Below are 14,761 nucleotides of genomic sequence, written 5' to 3'. Positions count from 1 at the left end.
TGAGGCTGTAGCAGTCATGGCCAGGAGCAGGAGTCAGTGCCAGCAGGCCAATAAAGTTACTCTGGGGAAGATGTTCTATGCCTGACTTGAATCTTTGCATTTAGAAACCAACGATCCATCTGTAAGGTGTTTTTTTATTATCATTATTGCCTTTTTTTTTTTTTTTTTTTTTTTTTTTTTTTTTTTTTTTTTAGGATCACCAGGGCTGAAATTTTCAAAACATGTTTAATGGTGTTGCACATCTGAAACTTGGACTCTTTGGATGTCAAAGGCCTAAATGCACTAGGACTCCTCTTCTCTGAGCCACACACACAGAACTGTAATCTGAAACTGTGTTTGCCTGTATCCAGGTCAGAGAGACAGCATAGGAGTTCATTTGCCTGACTCACTAACTTCCTTGCCAAGAGAGCATGAAATTTTCATGACACTGCAAAGTAGCTGATCCACAGCCTCTTAAAGGTTGCTGCTCCAGAGATTTTATACTCAGGAAGCACCCTGAATAATTGATCTGCTTTTGGGATACAGGATTGTTTATTTATTTATTTATTTATGGTAGTGTTAGTGGTGGTTTAAGAAAAATATGTTTACTGAGTTGGGGAAAATAAAGTCTGTATAAAATCTTGGGTGGGATGAGACCACGTGCCAGCTCTAAAAATCTAGGACAAAGCATGGGAAGGTAATGCCTGGTTGTGATTTCAAGCTCATCTCTGGGCCAGGGGAATTGCCTCCATCCTTGGAAATGGAGTCCTCACCACTCCACATTTTTAATATGACAGGTGTCAATCACTCAAATGAAGTTTCTGCTCCCCAAGATTGCTCTGTCCAAAAACTTTGAAATGACATCTGAAAGTGACCTCTTAGAATCATTCACAGCTTTGTAGGCTTTGGGGTATTCTTTTAAATTTGTGGCTGTAATGTTTTTTTTCTTGAAAACACTAATGAAAGAAGGTGAATGACCCAGGCATTGAATCTGAGTTTTATCCACCCTTTTCAAAGCACCTGGGGAGAACAACAAAGGCCTCAAAGTCTGAATGCTGGCACTGCTCTCCCCACATTTTTCTCATTGTTGGCTCAAGCCACAGCCACAGAGGCACTTGAACCCGTTCTCTGTATCCCACTTTTGCAGCCTAAAGCTCACAGGGGCCTCCCAGACTTTGCTGACTGTACCCACACTCTCAGACCTTTTCTCTGGTCAAGATGGAACATTTCCCAAGAGCAAGGTCATCCAGACAGGCATAGCCAAGAGGAGCTGTGGCTGTGAGGAGGGGATCAAGGGGACAGCCTGATGGCTCAGGAGTGCCCATTCCAAGCTGGATGGGGCTTTCAGCAAGCTGCTGTAGGGGAAGGTGTCCCTGCCCATGGCAGGGGCTTAAAACAAGATGATCTTTAAGGTCTCTTCCAACCTAAACTATTCCATGATTCTGTGCCTGGAAGATGACATCCCTTCTGTAGGAACAGTATTTGTAGAGTCGGTCTGGGCCATTCCTGAATTCCTATGGTTTGAGTGATTCAGACAAAACATCACCAATCAATCAGAGGCTTCAAAGCCACGTTACAAGCTGAGTCTTGCTTTCACACCCAGTGGGGCCCAGACTGGGCTGCTTTATTATTCAAACACACTACATCTTAGTCATGTTATTTTTTCAACATGGAAACAGCTACATTCCATCTACAAGCAGAAAGGTTGGATGTGCAGCCTGAACAGCCAAGGCATGTCTGAATTTGCCTCTTTTAAACTCCTTGATAACTTTCTCTATCCCTGAGTACCTTGAATAGTTTTACAATGAGTGACTCAAGAAAAAACAAGAAGCTATCCCTGACTACACAAGCTGTGAAGGGTTCTCTTTGGATTAATACATTGTTTTGACTTTTCTGTGCCACCTCTGAGTCCTCTTCATGGAAGTGTGTGAGATCCCTTCAGTCATATAGGGACAAGAGAATCTCAGCATGGACAACAAGCATTTGAGGGTATTTATTGAGGCAGTCAGGCTGGCACAACACAGGGGAAATGTAAACGAGCACCAGCTTAGAGCTCACACACCAACAGCGTGCATGGGCTCCTCACCACCACTGAGGGGTCCCTGTAATAAACAGCCAAGGAAAAAATTAAAAACAGCTTGATGGCAGCAGCAGGTAGCTCTGCTGAGCTGCTCCTGGCCCAGTGTGAGGTTTCCTCCCCAGTGGCTTCCTGGGCAGAGCTGTGCTTCTCCATCTGTAGGAATCTTTTGGACATGTGGAAACAAACACATGGCCACAAGGAGAGAAGAGCTGTGATTATCCATAAGCAATAAAGAAGCAAAGTAGCAAAGCACTGAAGAGGTAAAATTTCTACTTTTAGGAGGTATATAAATTGGAGTTTTTACTTTCAAATATTGAAAGTTCTCTTTCCCACCAACATTCACACTGTACATTATCATGCAGCTTTTCAGACCTGGAGTTGTGACCCTGGCAAGATGGCAGGGTGGGGACAGCCCTGGCTGTAGATGCTAGGATCCAACAATCCAGGAGTTCCTGAATGGGGGCACACAAGCTGGCAGGCAGACAGACAGACAGACAGACAGACAGACAACCCAGTTCTTATCTGACATGTGCTTTCCCAGTGACTACTCCATTTCCCAGACAGAGAGGAGCTAGAAAATTTCTTTTGCAGTTTAGATGCTCAAGAGAAACCAACCACAAACCAGTTTTGATGCATGCAGAGAGAGCTCTCAGCAGGGCCTTGGGAAATTCTCTGAGTCTGGGAAGACACCATGGGGCCACCAGTCACAGGGATGGAGGGAAACCCCACAAAACTCCAGGACACCACTAGATGTTCTCCTAGCTCCCTCCTGAGGGGAGCTCCTAGGTTCATTTCCTCAAAGCCCTGGAGTAGCTCTCTCAGCCCTTTCCCCATTTGGGGAAGGTGTTCTCAGCTTTCTTGTAGCCACATCTCATTTCCAAAAACCAGTGGCTTCATGCTTCACCTCCCAGGACAACTGATAGTGCCTGCCCACCTGCCCAGTATCTATTTCCAAGCTCCTCCTTATCATTTTCATCTCTGAGGAGAAGCTAACAAATCCAGTGGTGACTCAATCCAGATCATCCCTTGTGAACCTTCAGCCCAGTCTGCTCCAGGAGCTGGGCTTGGTGTCTGCCCCTCACATCAGCTCTGCAGGCCTTGCCAGTGAAGGTGCCATCACCATTTGCCAGTCCCTCCTCTGGCAGACTGATCCCAATTTCCCATCACAGTAACCACTTTACTGAGAAGGGTATTTTCATCTGCACTGTTATTCTGACCTCTCTGTAAGTGTGAGCTCTTGCATGGCCCTTGCATGTTCTTGCAGGAAGAGCAGCTCAAAGACTGCTCTTCCTACACAAACCTTTCTTTTAGACACATTCCCATTCCTCTTAATGCCCTCTTTCACTTTCATGACAAATTCACTCTCCTTTTCCTCTCCTGTCTCCTTAACTTCTCCTTGCAGTCAGATTCAATAACTCCTACCTTTGCCTATAGCATCACCATTCTGGGACTTTACTCACCTTGCCCACACTAATACATCCTGCTCACACCTCCTTCACCATCCCCACCTTCAGCAGCACAAAATTCTTCTCCCCCATCTTCCTATCCCAAATGCCATGGCTGTAGAAACCCCCTTCACCTCCCTGCACCTGCCTTTTCTTTTTGTGCCTGCACTGGCTTTAATACCTACAGTTCTGTCCTGACTTTCTAGACGTGGCACAATGATGACTCTTCTCCATCCTCACATTTCTTACCATTCTCTCTGACCCTCTCCACACCACCTAGTGCAGCATCCATGGGATCTGGTCTCTCTCTGCCTCAGCAGCCCCCTGCCTGACTGCAGAAGATGCTTTCACCTGGCTCAAGATTTCCATTACATTCCCCCAGCCCATTCCAGGCTCTGCAGCCAGAAGCAAGGACATCTCCACCTGGGTGAGTCCTGAGTGGACTTGGCTGCCCTGCAATGGGATGGGAGCTGGGAGACAGCAGCTGGGATGGTGTTGCTGGACACTGCCCTGCCATGTTCTGCAGCAGCTCCACAGTGGGAAGCTCTCTGGCCCAGACTGTTCTCACTTTCCCCCATACACACTCGCTGTTACTGTCTTGTACTCTCCTCATTTCCTCCTTCTGGAAAGACATTCCCACCACCAGAGCTTGTTTCACAACCACTTTCCCTCAACCCAGATACTACAGATGATGTTTCATTTTTCATTACTGTAACAGTAATGTGACTCACAAGCAGTTTCACTTGTCAATATTCATGTGTATCAACAGATCAGCAAAACTGTTCTTGAAACATCCTAAAACTGAAGATTTTTCTCATGAGCATTCAGGTCTTTCTTGTTTTCATCCTTCTAGAGTTGACACAAAATAATAGCCTGAAAACACACACAAAAAAAATACAAAAAAATACAAAAAAAAATACAAAAAAAACCCAAAAAAATTTGTATTTGAGTGAATTCTGGTGTACCAAAGCAAAGCAGGACAACTCATGAATAAGCTGTGAATGGCCAGCACAATGGGTATGAGGCAAACAGATTTGGTTTTGCTTGTCTCCTATCTTTGAGGAAGAGAGGTAACATCAGAAACAGGAAAAAAAAATATTTTCACATGTGGATTGCCCACATTTTCAGAGAGGGCCATAGAGGGCTGGTTAGAGCAGCAACAATAAATAAACACTGCCAAGAAAGTGTGTGTCATGCAACTCCACACACAGACAGCTGCTTGCTGACTGAATGATGAAAGCACTGAATGACGAAAAAAGAGAACTTGTGGTCAATTACATAGGTGCTAGAAGGCCCAGTAAGAAATGAGAGGAACAGAAAGTTACTTGTGATGGAATTTGATGCAGCTGATGTCACAGGATCCTGGTGAGATGACTGTTCTGATACTGAAATAAAATAGTTGATTAGGAAGGGCAGACTGGGGGTGGCTCTGTTCAGCACCACTGTGGACTTGTGAGCTGCTAGGTCAGATTTAGAAGATGCTCAGCAGAACAGGGAGAGTATCTGCAGAACGATTTGCTACAGACCACCAGACAAAGTCACCGAGTCAAAAAGCAGCATGATTGCTCTTTAAACCCATTATTCATTCAACCCTCATCCAATTTGTGGACAGAAGAGTTCTGTATGCACAGAAAGCTTCATGTGGGAAACACATGCTAGAGATGTAAGTAGCCAACAGAAGAACAGCATTTGGGTGGTACAGGTGAATTCTGTAACCCATGAGGGTCACACCCATGGTGAGAGTGTTCATTGCAACATAACGTGGTGAACCAAATTCTGAGTAGAAAGTTTGTTGACCTCTGAATGCCAGGCATCATTGTGACCTGATTGTGACCTGATTATTTACCTGCCCTAAACACTCAGCATTAAAAAGGTACATTCTCTAGCTCAAAGGAAAATTACTATCCAGGTTCATTGCTAGACAAAATGTGGGTAGAGGAACCCAGATGAAAGTTCAGGCCTTTGATGAAAGGTTTATCAGATGGTCAAAAAGTCAGGATTTCCAAGCCTAGAGTGCAAACAGATCAACTAAAAATCTCATCCTGGTTCAGCAGCAAAGTGAAGGAATCAATGTGAAACTGAAAAGCAAAATCACAGCTGTTAAAGGGGGAAACAGCTGCCAGTTAACATAAAATAGAAGTAAATAAGTGAGAGAAATTAGTAAGTAAAATTAGGCTTGTATAGAAACACCTAAGAACAGAGCAAAGAAAGTCTTTTTTCTTCTAATAAGAACAAAAGGAGCTTAAAAACAATGCAGGAATATCACTAGAGAGGGGTTGTAAAATGAATGGTAATGTAAAAAAGAAAAGTACTAAATAGATATTTGTCTGTATTCAGAAAGAAGTGGCACCATGTACATGTATAACATGGGGTTGTTGATGGAACATTTTTTCTCAGTTACAGCAAGAGTCTCATAAGCAAGATGTACTAGGGAAAAATATTTAAAATAAGCACTATGGCTAATTAGCATTTCCAAAAGCGATGACATGATCTCTCTCACACTTCATTTTGAAGAAGTGCTCATAGTGTATGAATACTCCAAATGGGTAAAGAGGATGAATGGGGTAAGTACAGTCAAACAGAAATGAATAGGAAATGGTAACCAGCACCTTTCAAAGAACAAGACTTACCTGCCAAACTGAGTTTCAGTTTTGATGAGTTTGGCCCAGACATGACAGATTCTGGTTTTTCCAAGGCTGTACCAGGGTACAATGTTGTGTCCTGTAAAACACTAAAAGTTGTCCCATAATTGATGTGAGGGGTGGAGAAGTGAGAGATTGCAAATACTAATGAATGGTCACAGGATCCCAGTACAGCACTATGAGAAAAGGGAATAAAAAAGGCATGAGTACACTGTGTTAGATGCAGGCAGAGATTTAGGGAAATTGTTTCCACACTCATGCACATCAGTAGAAAGATCACTGCTGAAACAGTCCCTGATGTGCAGACTCCTGGAGTGAGGGAGCAGCTCTGGGGAGGAGACACTGGGAGCTGCCCCCCTTACACTGCTTTTCCCCAGAAGCTGCTTTGAGCCACCACTGGAGGCTGAATTTTGAACTAGACAAACCTTTGGTTGTCCAGGAAAGCCACTCTTGCTGCCTTCTGTTGTCTGCACGCTTTCCATATGTGCAGTTTTCAAAGAAATCTAAAAAGAGGAAACCATGAACTACCTGCAATAACAAGCTGCAAAGACCAGAGCAAACACCACCCTTTGTGAGGTTCAGAACTCACTCTGCTCTTTGGTCTTTTATTTGCTTCATCCATTACATTCAATCTCTTCTCAGTCTACTGTGAATGCATGTAGGCTAACTGCACAAATACTTTCACAAAACACCACTTGCATCTTGAGTTCCTAGCTATCACCACAGGCTCCTAACTGTGCCAGCACAGTTCTGGCCTTGAGCATGACCTTTGGCAGGGTGCATGGGCAGCAGGCGTGTTTCAGACCCAGCTGTCAGGGCTGGTTTTCCATTTGATCCATTACAGCCGTCTGTTAAAAGACAAAAATAAACTCAGCACCAGAGACTGGGACTTCCTTCTGAGTGCTGAGTTCCCCAGCCACAGTCAGTTCCCCAACTGCTTCCCTTCTGAAACATTGATGTATTTTCCACATACTTGGCCTGCTTTCAATGGGAGAGGTACAGCCCTCACCCTCTTCCAGCCCTCTTCTCTTCATCATGCCCTTCCTACAGAGCAACCCAGATCCCTGTAGGAACCCACAGGAACCTGACATTGGCTGGGGAGTCATGGAATCATAGATATGTATTTATCCAGCTGTTTGCTGGACATTTTGTCCAGAAGGATCCTGTGAGAGACAGTGTCAAAAGCTTTACTGGCTTCATCAACTGGCTTCCCTTGCTCAAGGATTATTATTATGACTGGCTATCTTGTCATAAAAAGAAATTAAGTTTGTCAAGCAGGACTTTCCTTCATGAACCTGTGTTGGCTGTGAATGGTGTCTGCCTTGTCTCCAAGTGTTTTTCAATCACTCACAGATTAGTCTCCATAATTCTACCAGGCACTAAGGTGAGACTGCTGAGGTGCTTTACTGCTCAGCACTGGCTTGTACGAAAATTCATCTGTAGGTATCTCAGGACCACAGAGACAAAATGTGTGATTGCTAAAGAGGAAGCAGACTGTGGTGTAAATGTGGTCTAGAAAAGGGGGGGTTCATGATGAGTGTCTGACATTCTGATAAGAATGGCTTCCAGGAGGAATGGCTGCCTTTTTTTGTACCTTGAATTTGCACGGAAGAAAACACCAGGAACTAAAGACTGCTTTGCTTTAGATGGGAAGGCTGAAATAGGTGTGCTCCTTATGTATTAAGCAGGTGTATTCCTTTTATATCAACAACACACTGTCTTGCTGGGTCCAGACTGGAAGAAAGGAGAGATTTCACCAGTCCTCTTTGATAACTGGGACAAAACACCAAACACATCAGGGGACTGGTGGGGTCTCCATCCTTTGCATCTCCAGAGCAAGGCTGCCCATCTCTGCAGGAGATGCTTTAACCCAGCAGGACCTCTGCAGACTCAGCACAGAGCCCAGACTCAGCAGCCACATGCTGGCAGGGATCTCCAAGTCACAGACCTGGCCCACTCTGCTGCACATGCTGAAAACCCAGGGGAGGTTTAGTGAGAAGGGGATTGTTTGGGCTGGTTTTTCTTTTGAACCCTATAATAACACTACTGCTCATTTCTGGTTGTGCACACTCTTGAAAGAGCTGGGATTCCCCCTTCTGATAGCAGCTACACAGCAGCCACGCTTTTCTTTAATCTCCACCAAACTATTATTTCAACATACCACCCACACAGCCAGATGAAAAAGCACTGGTAAAAGGGTGGTGCTGTTTTGTTCTTTCCTTCTTAGAAAAAAAACAAGGCTTAGAAGAAAAGCTCAGAGTCTGTCTCTCTGTGTACTAACTCCTCCTTTCCGTCTGGAATTTCCCATCAGTTGTACCATAAACAAACTCCCTTCAAATATGCTAAAATAAAGTGAACTGAAATTCAGTAGCAGACACAGAATTAGGGACTACTTGTAATCTGGTGGTTACCAAAGAAAGATCAAGAGCTGATAGAATCTGATTTTTCATGTTAGACTGTTTAAATTTCTTATTCAATAAAGTAATAATTCACTTTATAAATTAGGTTGCATTTGAATACAGCTTTTCATTTGATTTTGTGATTGAGCTTGATAAGGTTTTTAACTAAGAGAGGTTGCTCCTTCATTCCCAAATAATGGATAATACTTTGAAGAGCAAATTCCAGCACGTTATTGCCATTTTTCAAAAGGATTTAGACATCATAACAGGTTATTTATTGTTTTGTTGTCCTGTCACTGATGTTTCTACTACAACCCCCTCTAGCATGAGACACTTGATGGTGTCCTAACAGAAAACGTTGGGAGAAAGGGCACAAATCTTAGATTACCATGACAGGTTTCTCCAGGGCACCCAAAACCAGGCGCAGGATACCAGTGGCTGTTCCTGCAGCTACCTGCAGATATTCACATCCATCTCTCTGCAGAAGACATGAACTTGTTTATCACTGCCCAGAGCCCTCACTGACAGCTAGGCCTGTACCACAAACATCCTGAAACCAAGCAGAGGAAAGACACCACATTCTTTCTGGACCATCTTCTTTCTTCTCCTGTCCTCAAAGCCCTTCTGTTCCTGAAAGTGCCAGGATATCACCCGAGCTGATCAGGCACCTCAGACAGGAAGGTGCCTCTGCAGAGGAATGGGAGACAATTTTTATGGGTAAGACTGCATTTTTGTGTTCTTTAGTGCTTGGTAGCATAACAGGACACCCTTTTTTTTCCACCCATGTATTTGCTGTGTGTATTCCATAAGCTGCAGCTCCAGGATGAGTCCTGCCAGTGATCCTGTTTGCCTGGGACCTGAGCAGTGATGCTGGCACAGCACACCATGACACTTACATTCAGTCAGGTCAGTGGGAGCATTGGCATTTGGTTCTGGAAAATTCTAAGATTTCCATGTCTCACTATATGTAGATATCTATAGTTAGTTGGTTTGCTGGGGATTTTTAATTTGTGATAATAACTGGGTCTCTTACAGTATCTTTTTGCCACTTCATCTCAAAATATCTGCAAAGGAAGTCTTTAAAAGAATTCACAGATGTCTTCTAAACAGAGAAAACTAAAACTCAGACAGAGATGAGATTAATGAAAAGAGACCACAGGATGAGACCAGAACTGAGCTGTATCTGTTTTCTTCCCATTATTTGACAGCACACACTACCAAAGCTGGCAGAGAATTATAAAATATTTGCATTTCTTAAAATGTTGAAACCTGAAGGTTTGGCTGAGCAGAGGTTTCATGCAAAAACATCCCACATCTGGGCAGCCTGGAGTGCACAGAGTTGTGGTGTCAAGGTCCACCTGCTTCTACTCTGCAAAGTCACTCCAGAAAAGCAACCACAGAATCATTCTCACACACCACAGACAGAGACAGACAGACAAGACTTCCCATCCCCAATGTCACGTGTTAAAAGTGCCTGTGCCACCCCAGCACCAGGTGAAGCTTCACCAGCTGTCTTTCCAGGAGGAATTTTATTTAGAAAATGATTGAAGCTGCTAGTGTCAGGAGAAAATATGATGGAAGGGATGATTTTTAATGTCAGAGAATCTTTCTTATTTACATGGCTGCTTCACAAATGAATCTTCAAAAAGTACATTCCCAGCTCTAAGGAGGGCATGGAAATTGTGCTTGGAAAATGAGGCTGTAAATTCATTATGTGAAAGCAAACTGCTGAACACAGAACAAAATCCCAGGTGTCTACAGGAAAACCAATTTATAGCAAGATATATTTTTATTGAAAAAATGTGCCAGAGCTCAAAAGTCAGTGTTTTCAAGGGTGATTTCCAGTAGATTTTTCTGTTGTCTGTTCTGTTATTTTGATGGAGTAAGAGGATCTGAAAAACTGGTGGGAAAGGAGGGGGAAAAGCTTGGATTTTCTTTCTCTTGGGGGTGTATACATACCTAGAAATCTCAAGGAAGACCATACTTCCTTTTTCAGACTGTATCAGGGAATTTATCTGAGAAAAAGTGAAGCAAATATCTCCAAATATATGCCCACTAAATCTTTCACTTCAGTTGGAGGCTTAATATCATACCTTCATCAGGTAATCTCCTTTCTTCAAAACATTAAATTGCTTATAACAACACATTTTTTGAACTCTACACTGAAAGTGTTCAAAAAATGTGTGATTGTGGAACCTAGGGACACGGTTTGGTGGTAAACTATGCAGTGCTGGGTTAACAGTTGGACTGGATGATCTTAGAGGTCTTTTCCAACCTAAAAGATTCTATTCTATGATTCCAGCAGAGTCTTTCACACCCACCAGCACCCCCCAAGACTCAGGAGATGTCTCAAAAAAGACATCAGAGGGAACCATCCAACTGCAGGAAATGGTTACATGGCCTGGCCACTGCAGAGTGGAATCATGACCCAGTTCACCACCCACATATGAGCCTCAGTTTCCCCACTGGAGGTCAGTGACACAAAGGAAGTGACCAAATTAAGAAACAAATAATTGTAAAGTAGAGCCTGCCTGTCACAGTCATATTTTCTGAAAAATCCTTTCACCCAGGATTTTCTCCTGGGAAACTGAGAAGCCTCAGAGAAAAAGGGAAACAAATTCTTATCTCATTTGCTTCTCCTGTGTTGTGCTGACATGTGGAATGTGTTTAGAGATTGTTTATCCAACTGGTGATTGTTTCATTGGTTTCAAGTGAATTGTTTTGACTCATTGGCCAATCAGGGCCAAGCTGTGTCAAGACCCTGAAAGGAGTCATGACTTTTCTTTAGTATGTTTTTAGCCTTCTGTAAGTATCCTTTCTGTATTCTTTAGTAGAGCTTAGTTTAGTATAATATAATATAATATCATAAAATAATAAATTATCCTTCTAAGAACATGGAGTCAGATTCATCATTCCTTCCTGCCACGGGGCACCCTGCAAATACAATACCTGCCCAGGTCTGTGAGCTCCCACACTGAGGTGCAGTCAGATGGACCACAGAAAGTCTGGCAAAGGCTCACACAAATCACTTGTGCCCAAAGGTTCTGCAGAAAGACCTGCTGCTGGCAGGAGTATGCGTCCCACTGCTGGCTGAGGCTAATGCCAAGGGAGGGTTCATCCCAAAGGAAGTCACAGAGACCTCTGAAGTCTTCTTTTTTTGAGAAAATCTGAGCAAGAGAGCACAGGACTCACAACTCTATCCTCTGTGACTCCTCCATCACACAGCTGAAGTTCAGATCAGTGGGTCAGGAACTGATAAGGTCTGGCGTGCCCAGGGTGATTCCAGCTGTACACATCAGAGAATTCTCAGGGCAGAAGGACCCCAAGATGATGTACATTGCCCATTTTTATAAAGACTGACATCCTTTTGAACCAAAGGGCTCACAATCCTGAGTGTCCATGAGTGACTGCAGGCCTCCACAACACACCATGCTCAGGAGAAAACCCAGCACATGAAGTCCTGTTCCCAATGAAACCTCCCAGCCCGTTTTGTTGTCCTCTTGCCTTTTTCCTCCCCCCCTCCTCCGTTCCATTTCCTTTTCCTGTGTGCTTACACGGCAGCCCCTGCACATGTAAATCAGTAAATCAAACCATTTACAGAGCATTATTTCTATGTTATCTCTGTTCTGCAAAACATTTCCTGCTTTCCTGTCTGCGGCTTTTCTCTAAGGTGCCCCTCAGTGCTGAGCCCAGCACAGACATGCTGGGGTCACCCACAGGCACCTGCCAGCTCTGTGACATCCTCCCCCAGCAGGGTACCAGCTTCCTAAAGCCACCTACCCCTGGGGCTTTGGTGCAGCTCTACCAAGTGGACAGCTGGGATCTTTGCCTTGAAGAGCTGGCAGTGAGGGTCCCTGGCCACAGCAGGAGGAGCTGATGCAATGCAAACACCAAATCCCTTTGAATCCCTGCTGCATCAGCCAGGTCCAGCCTTCTGCAGAGCAAACTGAAGGAGGCTAAGGCAAGAACAATGGTTCAAAATATTTGGAGTCACAGAGTGTTTGAGTGAGATTTGGTTTATCTGAAGCCCAGATCTGTCCAAGGCACTGCCATTGACATTGTGTATGTCAATTCCTTGTTTTCCAGGCACTCCACTTTCTCAGGATTTGGAACGGGAGGATGAATTTTATGACTTTGTTTCCACAGTTGACACAGTTTTTGTACTAACCTGAGATTTAATATCCAAAAACATAAGAGACCTGCAGCAGCACAGAGCTAGGAGTAGCCATATTAGCTGTCTGCACAAGATGCAAAACCAGCTTGAACTCCTCTCTGATCTATGAGAGTTAAAGACCAATTTCAGGTCTTGGCCCAGCACTGCCACTGCTCTGAGCTTGTAAAAAAATTCTAATTGAGTATTCTTTGAACCGCACCCTTTTCCTCCCCATGCACTAACAACTGTAACCTTTGTACCCCTGTGGGTGTTAGAGTTTCTCAGTATAAGAGAAGAGTTTCTCATAAGAAAAGAAAGCCAGACAGATCTGTCACAGGGCTGCACATGCAGCGTGAGCGGCGGAGCTGAGCCTGGAGCAGTGTGGCAGGTAGTGATGGGTGCCTGCTAACTCATTATACTTTCAGTGACCTTTTATTCTGACAGCTGGAGCTGAACAAAAGGACAAAGTGGATGGGCTGGGATGCTTGGGAACACACATGTTCAGAGATTGAATTCAAAGTTTGGAGCCAAATTCCCTGAGCTGCAGCAGCACACTCGTGTCTCAGCTTTGGCCGGACCACTGGCAGCAGGGTGTCCCAAAAGAAGCTGTTAGATATAGTCCCACCTCATCCCAAGGACCCCAAGTACAGACTGGCACCTCTCCACTCTTACCAGTAAGGATAAAGTTGTTGTTGCTCCAGAGAAGTCAGTGGTGCCAAAGGTCTCTCAGAAGCTCTGTGTACCAACCAGCTGTGCTCTGCCAGTGAGCTCCTGACAGGGAGGATATCAATCCCAGCATGTGACAGGGTAGGACTGTCAAACACAGATAGAGCTTTTCTCTTCAGAGTGAGAGACCTTTCCTTGACAAAGGCATGATCAGTCACATTCAACTTAGTGGATTTCCACCCCTGAGGCACACAGTTCACCACTACACCAGTGAAAAAGGAGAACTGCCAAATTTCTACACACCACTCACAAAACCAGGCAAACTTAAAGCAGGAGGGCTTTCCAATACAGACAAGAAATGCAAGCATTTATGCAGCTTAACTAAGCAGCAGCAATCTGACTGTGTCATCCCACCCATCACATGTAGGAAAGCCACTGAATCAAAAATCTTAGCAACTGACAGCCCCATGTTGTTAATTTTCAGCAGCAGGACTTGTCTGCATTCCCTGCAGACTGCATGCTATGGATTGGGTGTGCATGGTCAGACAGAAATCCTTGTAAGCTCTGTGCTGGGCTCAGCTCAGTGGTTCTGCCACTCAGCTGGCCTGGCTGCCAGGGTAGCACGTGGTGCACCTCACCTGTAAGAGAAACACTCTGCAGGTAGGAAGTGTACCTACCTGAAGCTCGGCTGTGAGGCAGCTGAGCTTCTGTTTTAGCAGAGTTTACCACATTCTGTGGTTGATCTTAATATAGACTGAAAAAAGCTCCATGGCCAACTTTTGTCCCTGTGCCAGATCAACAGTATCACAGAGACTGTCACAGACTGTTCAACTTACTGAGATTCTTTGCTAGGCACAGTGGATCACAACAGTGCAGGGGCACTCATACAGTGGCTTTGGGCACAGGAGCATAGAGCAGAATTCAGTGCTCAGTGCTTCTTTGCCCCTGGACACTGCTATCCTAGAGACTCTTGACCACTTTCCTGCCTTGCTTGTGATTAAGAAAGTCCTTTTTGCCATCCTCTATATGCTGCACTCCCCAGACAGGTCTGCAGCTCTGTTCCCCTTCAGTGCACTGCCTAGTAACAGGCAAAGAGACAGACATTTGGCTGTTTCCTAAGACCTGTACTTCAAGATACTGTTTTCATTTCCTCACTTCCCATGCTGCAAATTTAAAGCCATATTCTATAATTTTCCAAAAAAAAAAATAGAACCTTGGTTGCCTACACAAAAGATGCACAACTGTACAAAATTGTCTTCCTGGGTAATCTTTTGCAATATACGACTACAACCCTGTATTCAGTTGCAGGTTGAGAAATGAGAGGCAGATGATCTGACATTTCCTCCATTTACAGATTCTTGTTGGTCACAACCAGGGGAAGGTGACATTAACACAGG

This window comes from Serinus canaria, chromosome 5 (genome assembly GCF_022539315.1).
Source record: "Serinus canaria isolate serCan28SL12 chromosome 5, serCan2020, whole genome shotgun sequence".
NCBI classification, from domain to species: domain Eukaryota; kingdom Metazoa; phylum Chordata; class Aves; order Passeriformes; family Fringillidae; genus Serinus; species Serinus canaria.
Note: the sequence above shows the minus strand (reverse complement) of the source record.